Below are 12,633 nucleotides of genomic sequence, written 5' to 3' on the forward strand. Positions count from 1 at the left end.
AGCGGGGTTGGGCGACGGGGCTGAAAATTGGATGAAATTTGTCAAGGGGGGGGGGGGGAATAACCCCTCCCCACTGTCATGACACCCCCCAGTTTGAAAACCACTGCATTAGCGAGTCATTTCATTCTCTGTCTAAAGATGATTGACGACTGCGGCAATATTCATACATTAACTCGCGTATTAAACGTCCCATATTTTATCCAACCAACTTTTCTTTTTTGGGGGGGAGCTCGTTGGTTCCTCTGTAAACATTTGGAATGTAAATGAAAGTCATCCAAGCGTTCCTGACTCGCAGATGTTTTTCCAGGCTACACGCCCGATATCAGGTTTTTGTAATTTCTTGGGCTTATCTACATCACTAGCGAACACTAGCATACCTCTCCGCTCTGAGCTAGCTATGCCTTCCACACGAAGGCAACCAATCAGAAGAGAGTGGGCGGTCTTAGCCAAATATGAACAAAAGGGGATACAAAACTGGGTCAAACACAAGGAGCTCTCAGAGCGGCCTGGTCACTTGTAAGACCAAACTGAGGCGTTTTTTTGAACTGAAATTGACACTTTTATACTGCATCCATGTTACTTTATGGGTTGCGAAGTGTGTCTTATGCCCATATTTAGTCATGACTGCATAATTTCTCAGTGGGGCTCTGTTCTGTGCGCTCGAGCGATATCGCGCATCTCTGCACGTAGGCTAACCTTGCTGAACTGCATATTGGAAACTTTGTAGTATTGCATTGCCAGCGAGAAGCGGTTCAGACAGAAAGTCTTTGTCTCGTGGAAAGTGCCACAGGTTCGATACCGCCCATGGTCCGCCCTTCTGACAAGATGAAAGATGTGTGCTTTCTCTGTACCTGTGCACTTGTGAGCTCCTACAGTCGTCGTCTATAACTCCCGGAATGTTCTGTAAAAACTTGGAAGAAACTGTTCATCGTCTCCAGCCTGTATTTGGATAACCAACATTCTCACTACCCGAAATTAAATTAACACGCGGAGGAAAAAAAAAAAAAAAAAGCGTCCTCCAACAGTTGACAGTAATATTTACTTTAATGATATTAAGATACATACTAATGTTCATCATCTCATCAGACACATTTGCGGAGCACAAATTGATGCGACTGGTACAAGTCAAAATATTGTCACGAGCTTTCGGTACTTCCGCAGCACAGCAAACTCTAACAATGATGATCTTTTTTGCAGGATCATGTTTGCTCGCGTCCCCAATCAAGTGTCCAGTCCGGTAAGTCGGCCTTAATGACCTATTTTAATGCGCATGTCGCCCGCCGGTTAATGAGTGATCGTATCTCCGCCGTATCGTACTACGCCCGGATGTCGGCCGCCGCGTGTTTGTGTGTGTGTGTGTGTGTGTTTGCGGCCGGTCTATTGAAGTCCATTGTGCTCCGTCCAAACGGTGACAGGCTTTGTGTATTGTGGGGGTCGGCTTATCCGATCCGGCCTCGGCGGTATGAATAAACGCAGATGTCAACCTTTTCACTGTAACTCTCACCTTGTCCACTCGTTGGGTAATGAAAACTGTTGCCTTTTGTTTGACGCTGAATATGCTCGCCTCCCCCCCGGGGAACAAAACGCATTTTGTTCACATTCAACCTATGAGGCGGATCACGGCGGACAAAACCGCGGGACGTTGACTACATTTGGTCAAGGTTTTTTTTTTTTTTTGTGCTAAATTAAAACAAAAATGTGTGACTAGGTAACTGTAAAAGTGAAATCAAATATGATTTTGTGTTTTTCTTGGTTTTGCTAAGTCACTTGTTGCTAGCCCAGTGGTTCCCAAACTTTTTTCGGAACGCCAAAATAAAACACCCCCCGCCCCCCTCCGCATATGGTTAGCTTGTGAAAATCAAAAACAGGAACAACAAACATAACTCCGATAATCACTGCAATGGTCACTTTTACAGTTAAAATATTACACTACCAAACCACCCAGAATAAACAAAAACCTACAAAAAAAAAAAAAAATTCTGCTAAAATTAAAAAAATCTTGAATTCATGCAGTCATTTTTATTGTCTGGTGTGGGCTTGAGTGCTCGGTGGTAAAACGAGCTCCATCTGCTGGGCGTAACTTCATGAAAAGTGTTCATAGTAGCCCCGCAGTCCCCCGGTCATAACGCCGGCACCTCCTGGGAGGCATGTCCCCCAGTTTGAAAACCTCTGTGCTAGGCAGAGTTCAATGGGGTCAAATTGTTGAGTTTTTTTTAGGTGGAATTCTTTCCCATTCTTGCTTGATGTACGTCTTCAGCTGTTCAACAGTCCGGGGTCTCCGGTGTCGTATTTTACGCTTCATTATGCGCCGCACATGCGCAGCTCTGGAGTGCAGGCATGCCGGTCTAGTACCCGAACTCTTTTATTACACAGCCACGTTGTTGTAATGTACAGTATTGTCTTACAGAGGTAAGCAGGGCCTCCATGAAAAAGATGTCGCTTGGATGGCAGCATGTGTTTCTCCAATACCTGAATGTACCTTTCAGTACTAATAGTGCCTAACGTAATCCGTAAATCAGGGGTGTTTAATGTGTCAATGTGCTACCCGAAGCCGTCATTGGTGGACCCGCGGTGGGTCATCTGCGCCGTGGAGCTGAATCGGACGGGGAGGCGGTTTGGCTGCGGCGTCGTCGTCGCTCGCAGGATCGGACGGGGACGTGGTTTGGCCGTGATCCGCATATCATCTAAATATGGCTCGAAACGTTAGGGTAATATTGCCCCGGTCACTTCACTCGATTGTCGGATGTTCTCTTCTTTGAAAAGAGCTTCCGTGTCGGAAAAATCCGAACATCTCGGTTGTTCCTCTCCCATAGTGAGTGGCACAGCGTGTTTTCAATCAGGGACAGAAGATGCAGCCGATATGGCGACCACTCGAACGTCGAATGAGACTTCCGCAACTTTGCGCACGGGTGACGCGCCCTCCGCTCATACAAATTTTTTCCTCTCGACATTTGAAGTGAATGTGATATGTTAGTTTTCATGACCATATCCATTTTTGAATGTTTATCGGCATGGCGGCGGGGCTTTGAGTTTCAGGATCTCACGGAATGTCGGAGATGCGGCTATGGGCTCACTTTCCCGGCGTAGCAGGAAGTCTCTCTCAATTGTCTGCTACTTGAGGAACTTGAAGGGAGGCGGAAAAGCGCCGTATTAGTATCGCGCGTCTGGCGCACGGACACACATGCACACGCATAGGATGGAGTGACGGCCTCAACTTGGAAGCCGCCACCATTGTGGCTTGTATAGAAAAGCATCAAGGTCTTCTTCTTCTGGCGTGTTCCCCCTTTCTTTCACTTTTGAATGCACGGAATCAATCAAACGCGCGCACGCGCTCGCTCTCGTACGTACAGGAGACTCACTTCCTGCCATTCAGCGGCCGGCGATCATTTCGGCTTGACGTGCATTGTGGAAAACTGAGCCCTTTTCTTTTCCTCTTTCTCCTCTCCGCCTTTCTCCCCTTTTCAAGCGGCCGTCATTAACGTCCGCGATCCGGCGGCGGCGGCGGAGGAGAAGAAAGCCGGGAGCGAGGGATGAATTGATGGGACGGGAGGATAAGCACTCAGTGTCCTTTTCTTGAAAGATTTGTTATTGTACAGTAGCGTCTCCCAGTCATTTTTTTGGGGGGGCGGCTCTCTCCGTCTGAAAGCTCGTCCACGTGCTCTTTTGTACGGCGAAGCAATAAGGCCCCCATTGAAGGCGGCTGAATGGACCTGCCATCCTCAGGGGCTGAGAGGCCCGAGGACCGCTATTCTTCAGCCCCCTCCCAATCTAATTGGAGCTGAAATGAAATGGAGGTTTCTTATGAAAATAGGCTTTGTTTGGCCGCTCGGCTGGTAATTCATAAACAATAAGCGGGGCCCTATTGTGCGGATAATAATATATTCATGCCGCCGGAGATGGGGAGAAGGAAAGGGAAGGCTGAGGATATATAAGGAGGCGAGGCGGAGGGAGGGAAGGGAGGGAGGGAGGGAGGGAGCGAGGACCGGACGCCGAATAGGAGAATATTTGCAATGGCGTTGTCGAGGCGGAGCGCTCGCTTGAGGAAAAGTGCCGGGAAGGCGGGAGAGCTGAGGCCAGATAAAAAAGTGGATGCGGAGCGAAGCGGATCAAGATGCAGGTGGGGTGAGGGGGTCCGCGGGTGATGCTCACGCGGCGCCGGCCGCTCGATCGCCGCACTCCGCGTCTCCCTGAACGCCGAGGGAACATCGCGCGCCTCAACTTTACGGTCGTAACTCGCGGTGAGTAATCTGGGGGGGGGGGGGGGGGGGGGGGAGTGTGCGTTGGTTCGTTTGCGCACAAGTTTGACGAGTAATGTTGATGTTATCTTAGTTAGCATATGAATTCGATTGAAGTTGTTTACATTCGAATTACGTGAAGACACACGAGCCACTAATTCCACTTAGGATTAAGAAAATATTCCATTTTACTGTAAAGCAGCACTTAAATGAATGTCAGGTTTGTGTCTCCAGGGGAAAACATTATTTTGTATATTTTACTACGGACTCTTAATATTATTTAATGTCTGAATTCATGAAGTCAAGATTTTCGTTTTTTTTTTTTTTTTTTTTTGAAGATAATTGTTTTCCTCATTATTTATTTGAGGGATTGAGAGAAGCCCTTGCGGTGTAAAATGGGAGGCAAATGCAATGGCGGGTTTTTGCCTCTAGATGTCAGCATTTATCAACACATTTCACCGCATTCGATTCCATTCAAATTCTTTTTATTTGCATTGGAAATTCAACATATTTCATGATGAGCTCCAGCGGGGGTGTCAACTTTGGGAAAATATTGCTTGTTTGATATTACAGGATTCTGGGCTGTCCTCTGGCCGTGTATTCCATCAGAATAGTTCTGACGTTCAGAACCAAAGCACAAGCAATCCGTAGACAGCCGACTAATGTTAAAGCAGTTTCTTGACGATCATTAATATGTTCCCAAATTGGACCTTGGCAAAGAGCAGAAAGCGGAGCAAACCGTTTTTACTTCTGAAACTGGGACATCTTAAATCACCGTGAAATTATGGAGAGAAAATTGTTCTTTGCATGTCTAGACGAGCTGCGTTTATGCGTCACAAAATGGATGTTCTTGTTAAAACGTGTTACCGGCCTTGTCAAAAAAAAAAAAAAAAAAAAGGACACCCATGATATAGTTTTGTGAATAGATAAACTATGATTTCAAATTATGCAACCACATATACATTTTTTTTTTAAACGTGGCAGAAACTTTGAGTTCAGCCAATTCCGCGTGTCACATTTTTAAGATTTAAGAGTGATGCTGATGAATATTACAGTAGTGATGTTCATGTTTTATGGTTTGGCTCCTCACCATGTCTGAAATGAACCGGTTCCCACCACCCGATGGCAGTAGCACATAACGGGAAAGCCTCAGGGTGGCTCCGGAATGCCGTGATGAACTTCCTTCCGTCTGTGTGACTGGCAGGCAGGCGGGCGCCATATGCAACATCTCCCCCCCCCCCCCCCAGACCCCCACCCCCCACCGCCTTCCGCCAAGGGGTCTTTGTTTGTGTTTATTTGCGCGGCGCAAAAGTGGCGGCTGGCGGTGCTGGTCACTACAAGTGGCTGGCACCGGGCGCCCGCTAATCAGGCTGTGGGCAAACTTGGGTGGCGGCGCTCCGAACGGGTTTGCCGTCTGAAGATTATCCTGAAATTATCCACGAATTATCCCCTCGAATTACGCTATTCCAGTCAGGCCTTGTCCATCTGTGGGAACGGGGTCTGCGGTGTGTGTGTCATGTTTCTGGCAGCCGTGGGGCATCGGGTGTAATGGAGCCTGTTAATCCACATCAACCAGCTATTAGCGGCTGATTTAACTCGGCAGACTTGCGAGCAAAAAGAGCATTTTTTTTTTCTTTTTCTTTGCATTTTGATATTTTTCAACTCGTCCTCCCCGGCGGGCTGTGGTGGTGGTGTGGGCGGGTGTTTTTTTTCGTACCACGCAGCTATTGTGCCATTATTTTCTGCCAAGATTTGTTTGAAAAGCGACACATTTTTACGGCAATTTTCGAGCGCGTCATTAAAGTGATTTCTCCCATGCTGTCAGCGTCTGGGGCTGGAGATTTCGGCGACCGCTCGGCTGTTTGTGTGCCGCCGCCAACCTGCGTCGGCCGCTTGAATAGCTGCGGTGAGGCTCTCCGTGATAAGTGTTCGCTAAACAGGTCACCGGATTGTCCCCCCCCCCCGGGCTCAATCGAAGTGATTTTCTCGACTGGGAGGACAAATTATCCCCTATTTTTGTCACCGACCACCAGCAGACTGAACTGGCCCGACGCGCACGCAAATGCTCGCAATACTTGGCAGATTGAAAGCTGGCAAACAAGTGGGATTCGCCAGACCTGAAATGCTTTTTCGGCAGCCTTTTCCGGGTGTGTATACTTCTCCTGGTCGCCCTCCGCTGCCATAGATGGCGCCACCTTGCAAAAAAACTGCCGATAAGTCCGACTGCTTCTGTGGCGAAAAGTGATTTCGGCGGAGTTGACGTTGACGACAGACAAGTCTGGTAGTTGGACCCGCAACTTAACTTCCGATTTGAGCTTTTTAAAATTTATCCATCCATCCATTTTCTTTGCCGCTTATCCTCACGAGGGTCATAGGAGTGCTGGAGCCTGTCCCAGCTGTCAACGGGCAGGAGGCGGGGCACACCCTGAACTGGTCGCCAGCCAATCGCAGAGCACACGGAGACAAACAGCCGCACTCACAATCTCACCTAGGGGCAATTTAGAATGTCTAATTAATGTTGGATGTTTTTGGGATGTGGGAGGAAACCGGAGTGCCCACCCGGAGAAACCCCACGCAGGCGAACGGGGAGAACATGCAAACTCCACACAGGCGGGTCCGGGATCGAACGCGGGTCCTCAGAACTGTGAGGCCAACGCTTTACCAGCTGCTCCACCGTGCCGCCAAAATGTATTTATTTTTACAAAATGAAATAGACTCGATCCCGCTACCCTCGTGAGGATAAGCGGCTAAGAAAATGGATGGAAATACACCTGATGTAAAAGTCGACGTCGGGTTTCTTTAATGAAAAAAAAAAAGCCCAAGAAATATAGTTTTTAAACTGTTTTTGTCATTATGGTGGCCTGTATCTCGCATAATTCATTTTAGTTATAAAAAAAGAAAAGAAAAGAAATCGAGAGTGACAGTAAAGAGTGAGGAAAATGTTCACGACCTCTTGAAAGTGGGGCTGTGACTGTGCTCAAAATTAACCAATCAAATTCCAACCTCAAACGGTGGTACGTGAAAGGAGGCCATATTTCATCTGAAATACATAATTCCTCTTTCTCTTCCACTGCTTTTGTGTCTGTGATTCTCTTTCTCTGCAGTCCTGTAACACTTTCTTCACAGCATGAGCCTCAAGTGTGTCCAGTTCAGAACTGCTATTTTGAGACGGCTGTGCTTTAAACCTGCTTTTTGACTTTTGCTCACCGTTATCTGAGTCCAAAATGTGGGGAAATATGAAAATATGTTTCCAAGTTGTCCAAATACATGAAAAGCGCTGTAGGTTTTACAAAGAGAGTGACCAATTTACTGAGGTGGACCGTGGCGGGATCTGAAGATTTATTTATTTGTGTATTTATTTATTTATCTATCTATTTATTTATTTTAAGATCCTTAGGGCTTGTAAAGTAGCTTATTTTCCGCACTATAAGGCGCACCTCCAATGAATGGCCTATTTGAAAACTCTTCCTATATATAAGGCGCACCGTGGTGTTATAAGGCGCATAGAATAGACGTTAGAGTAGAGGCTGGGGTTACGTCGTGCATCCATTAGATGGAGCTCCACTAACGGCTCAATATTGATCCATGTATAAGGCGCACCTGATTATAAGGCGCACCGTCAGCTTTTGAGAAAATTAAAGGCTTTTCAGGTGCGCCTTGTAGTGGGGAAAATGCGGTCTGGACATATACTTATTGTACATGGGGTTTACGACAGACTTTCAAGATGATGAGCCGCTCTGCGCAAAGTTGCAAGGATACGTCGTTACATGCTAAGCTAATGCCACGCTAAATGTCCGTTATTTGGCTTTGTGTCTGTCATACAAACATGTAGTGCAGGTGCGACTTCAGTACGGGGAGTCCTCAGGTTAAGACTGTCTTGACCTGAGACGTTTCGACTTTACAACGCCCGTCCGCCATTTTGTCTGGCTCATGCTCGTCCGTGTTTGTGCGCTTCGAGCGTCTTCGCATTTTTCGGCCTCCTTTTTAGACATTACCGCCACAAAAAATGCTTCTGCTCAGCGAAACGAAGCTCAAGATCATAAAAAGATTGGAGGAAGGAGAGACACCAACACCACCGAGGCTTCAGTCGGTTGACAATTAAAGCAAAGCAAATTTATTTGTACAGCGCATTTCATAAACATTCTGCTTTACATTATGAAAGGCATTTGAAAACAAAGAGATAAAACATTTAAAACGGCATACAAAATATAAAAAAAAAAGACAATTAAAACCGCAAAGAGTGCAAATAATATGATCAAAAAGATATGGATATCGCCTAAAAAGCATGAGAAGCAAAAAAGAAGAGTTTTCAACCTGGATTTCAAAACATTCCCACTCGGGGGTGACCTCACCCCTATTTGCAACTTATTTCATTTGTGTGCAGCATAATAGCTAAACGCTGCTTCGCCACGTTTGCTTGGGACTCCGCGCTCCGCTATTTGACCCGAGTCGGTCGATCCCGCAGCGCTACTGGGTTCGTATTCCGTCAGCATTTCTTTCATGTATTCACGACCTAAATCATATCGTGATTTATAGACCAGTCGCAGAACTTTCAAATCTATTCTAAAGATGACTGGAAGCCAGTGCAAGGATTTTAGGATTAGAATTCTTAACCCATTCGTGGGCAGCGTCCCTTTTTTGGGACGTCACGATTTTCATCTGATTCTGATTCTGGTTTTTGGGACGATCTACTAAGAAAAAAAAAACCCAAGTACACGTCCCATTTTTGGGACAAGATTATAAATCAGTAAAGTTCTCATATGACTTGACCAGAAACGAAAAAGAAGTATTTCCTTGACTGTGGCCTGTTGGTTGTCAGTTTATCTCGTATGTCGGACGCATTGATCACAAAACGAGGTTCTTGGGTACTTGTCGAGATGGAGAGGATTGAGGACCAGGTTCCTTGGCGATAGCGAAGCACGGCCTCCCCTTCTTCTCCTTCATCCCCCTCTCAGCAGTAATGCTAAGTACATCATCTTGTTTATTTCAATATATTTGTTTTTTATACAAAGTATTTCAGTACTTCAGTCCAAATACGAGTTAAGTCGCTATTGTGGGAACGGATCTCAGTCGTAGACCGAAGACTCCTTGTACTGGTTTGTTGAAGATTAGTCAAGTCATGTTTGTCTTGCGTCACCGCCGAACAGACGGAACCGCGCGATCGTTCTTCGGATCAGTACGCGGCGCTAGCGCACATTTCCAGTCGCTTGGAGTTCTCCGACGCCAAACGCAGAACCCACGATAATTATCCTTCGAGGCTGCTTCGGGGGGAGCTTGCGAGGTGAAGCGCGCCGGTGAGGCAAGGAGAGGTCAGGGGTTAAGTGCTCATTTTTCGCGGGGGGACGCTGTACATCCTGCGGGGGCCTTGATCCCCTGACCCGCCGTGCGGAGCAGCGAAGTGTAAATAAAAAGTGCGGACAAGAGAAGTGAGGGTGAAAAAGGCAGAAACGGCGTGTGAGGTTGCGAGGTGAGAGGTGTATGAACGCCGGGGGGATAAAAAAAAAAAAAAAAAAAAAAAAAAGGCTTGGGGGAGTCGTATTTGCCTCTTGCTGACGGCGAACAATTGGACACACGAGGCGGCGCGCGCACACCCTTGAAGCGCAAACTAAAATGGACTTTCCTGCACGCACGCACGCACACGCACACGCACACACTTAGCGCTGCAGTCCCAGCAGGCTATGAACTTCAATGCAGCTGTTGCCATGGCGATACGCCGAGTTTCTGACCCCCCGACTCCATTTTTCCTGCCGTTTGGGCTATTGAAAGAGATGATTGACAAGTGTCCAAATGTCAGACGACCCAGGCCGGCCGGCCACGCAGATGGGGGATGAAGGACGTGGGGGAGGATTTTTGTGGGGGGGGTGGGGGGGGGGAGGGAGGGGGCTATGCTACTTTTCATTCACAGGGAAGCCACTGGTTGTGTGTGCGCTGACAAGCCACAATATTAGGTACGCTTGCACATATTTTTAATATCAAATGCAAGAATTGACCGAACAAAGATATCGATTGACGTCATATGATTGCTGTATTAAATGAACAATTTAGCTGCATTATTGTTGGGATTTTTAGCTCATGGTGGTGTACAATAGAACTGGGACAGGCCCACCACAACATTTCCATCAATCCAGTGATATCCTTTCTCAAATTATTATTATTATTATTATTATTTTTTTTTTTACCACATTTTTTAAGGCAGAACCCGGAATGAAACCCTTCCACTCGTTGATGTAGTTCATATTGAATTTTGCATATTAGTTGCACTATTGTTAACCCTTTCCGGGCAGGGGTTGCAAATTTGCAACAGGTTTAATATAATCGAAGATTTGAAGTCCAGAGTATCATTTTCTGAAAATATCGGATTTTTCTCTCTGCAAAATTTTATTTGCTTCAGAGAGTGTTATGTATTATCCCCCCCCCCTAACACTAGTCTGTCATATTTTTTTTTTTGCAAATTGTTTCAAGAAGAATATAAAATTCCATGTTAACAAATAAATCTTATGCCATGTTGTCGTCTTGTCTATCGACTAATTGAATATTATTCCTACCCTGCGTCATATTGTGTAATATTTTCATTTGGTAACCGGAATTGAGCAATCACACTCTCCTCATCAATCCATCCCGTCGTTCACGGTCACACTTTTGCATCATTTAGCCGTCAGTGAACCTTCAATTGCTCGCTTTTGAGAATTTGGGAGGGAGCCGAAGGACCCGGCGCGAACCATTCAATGGCAAATTCTTTACTTTGGAAATATCGAAAAATATTCTTGTTCTCTTTCAACTGCAACAACAAAAATCCATCCCCCTTTTTTTTCGTGTCGCTAGTTGAGAGTGCATCAACATCACCTCTGCCGGTCGCCTCGAAGACGCCATCGATCCGCAATTGATTCCGCGCAATCCCCCCCCCCCCCCCCCCATCGTTTATTATGCTCATCCCTGTGAATGGATGGAAAAGTATTCGAAACGCTTCTTCGGGTGCAGTGCGTTTGTACACAAGACCTTAATGCAAAACATATTATTTGAAGGAATACCTTGGATCTCGTGCGTGCCTAATGTTGTGGCTGGCCCCCCGTGCACGCGCGCACGTGCACGCGCACCTACGCACAAAAGGAGGCTCCCAAACGAAGGCCTTTTGTTTGCCAGACAGCCTCATATATATTTGCCGCGCGCTGATAACGCATTCAGCGCAAATCTGCACTTACCTTTTAGCACGTTCGGTGCTTTTTCTATGCCCGACTCCCCGTGAATGAATCTAATTACGACGCGCATTAAATACTGTATGAGTGAATATCGGAAGGCTTGTTTTTTTATGTATTTAATAAGAGGGGGAAAAAAAAATCCTCACCTGGGCTTTGGGCGGTCTGTAGGTCTCTTTCTTTCTTTCTGTCGCTCGCTGTGTCATTGTGTGCGAGCTTGAAGGGATCGTTTTTATCTTGATCACCCACAGCAACACATTAACCTCTCCTCTCTTATCTCTACACTGGTCATTAGTGGCAAAACCCTCAACGTCCTATTGACAAGGGCCACACAAACTCTCGTCTCCGTCAGTGATGTGTGCGACTTATCATGGCTGACATGCGGTTTGAGATCTGCTGAGCTGGTGATCGCAGCCGATAACATTATTAGCCCGCGCGCGTGTGCGTAACATTTCTTCTTGAATATGATGCACTTTTTATTTGGATTTTGAAGTGCCGACGATCCTTTTCATCCGACCGCCGTCTCTGAGATTGCTGTCTGTTTATTTATTTACCGGCGGTTGATATCATTGACGCTACAAAAGGCAGAAATCGCTCAGGAGCATCCCTGAACTGATGCTCGGCTACTTTTGTCTGCGTTTTGCGCACGCGTGTGTGAGCATGTGTAGTGGGGGGGGGGGGGGGGGGGGGCGCGGTTGACACTATTTGGCGTAAATGTTGAATTAAAAGAAAAAAGTGTACTACCTATGCACGTGTATGAGTGTTCCTGTCGCACACGGAATTCAATGAATTGATATATGTCAAAACAATGTGTAGTTGAGGTTATAAATGGTTGGAAAATGTAATAACCATCTATATACAATATCTGTATTTTCCCCAATTCAATAAGTTATTTGAAATAAAGGTTTCTTTCGGCTTGTCCGCTTAGGGGTCGCCACAGCGCGACATCTCAGATGAACGCTCATATTTGTTTGGCAACAGTTTTTACGCCGGATGCCCCGTTCCCGACGCAAGCCCCTCTCGGGGAGTAGAGGCCCCCAGTGAGATACGAACTCACGACCCCCCGGTGTAGCAAACCAATGCTCGAACCCAGGGGTGTCAAACTCATCTTTGTCAATGGCCGCCAATGTAGTTCCGGTTTCCCCTCAGACGGCGGTTATGACTGAATCCATAAACTCGTCATATTTACCCTCGTTTTGAAATCA

At 46.5% G+C, this 12,633-nt stretch overlaps 1 protein-coding gene across 10 annotated transcripts in view; it reads left to right on the forward strand.

Moving 5' to 3' along the window:
• Window positions 1-12,633, forward strand: part of sox1a (SRY-box transcription factor 1a) — a 95,096-nt gene that overhangs the window by 729 nt on the left and 81,734 nt on the right. For all 10 annotated transcript variants that reach the window (XR_009798131.1, XR_009798137.1, XR_009798133.1 and 7 more), the window contains exon 2: window positions 1,198-1,237. The gene's annotated coding sequence lies outside the window, so the exon portion shown is untranslated. The remainder of the gene's footprint in view (window positions 1-1,197; window positions 1,238-12,633) is intronic.

Source organism: Syngnathoides biaculeatus, chromosome 14 (assembly GCF_019802595.1).
Source record: "Syngnathoides biaculeatus isolate LvHL_M chromosome 14, ASM1980259v1, whole genome shotgun sequence".
Taxonomy (NCBI): Eukaryota; Metazoa; Chordata; class Actinopteri; order Syngnathiformes; family Syngnathidae; genus Syngnathoides; species Syngnathoides biaculeatus.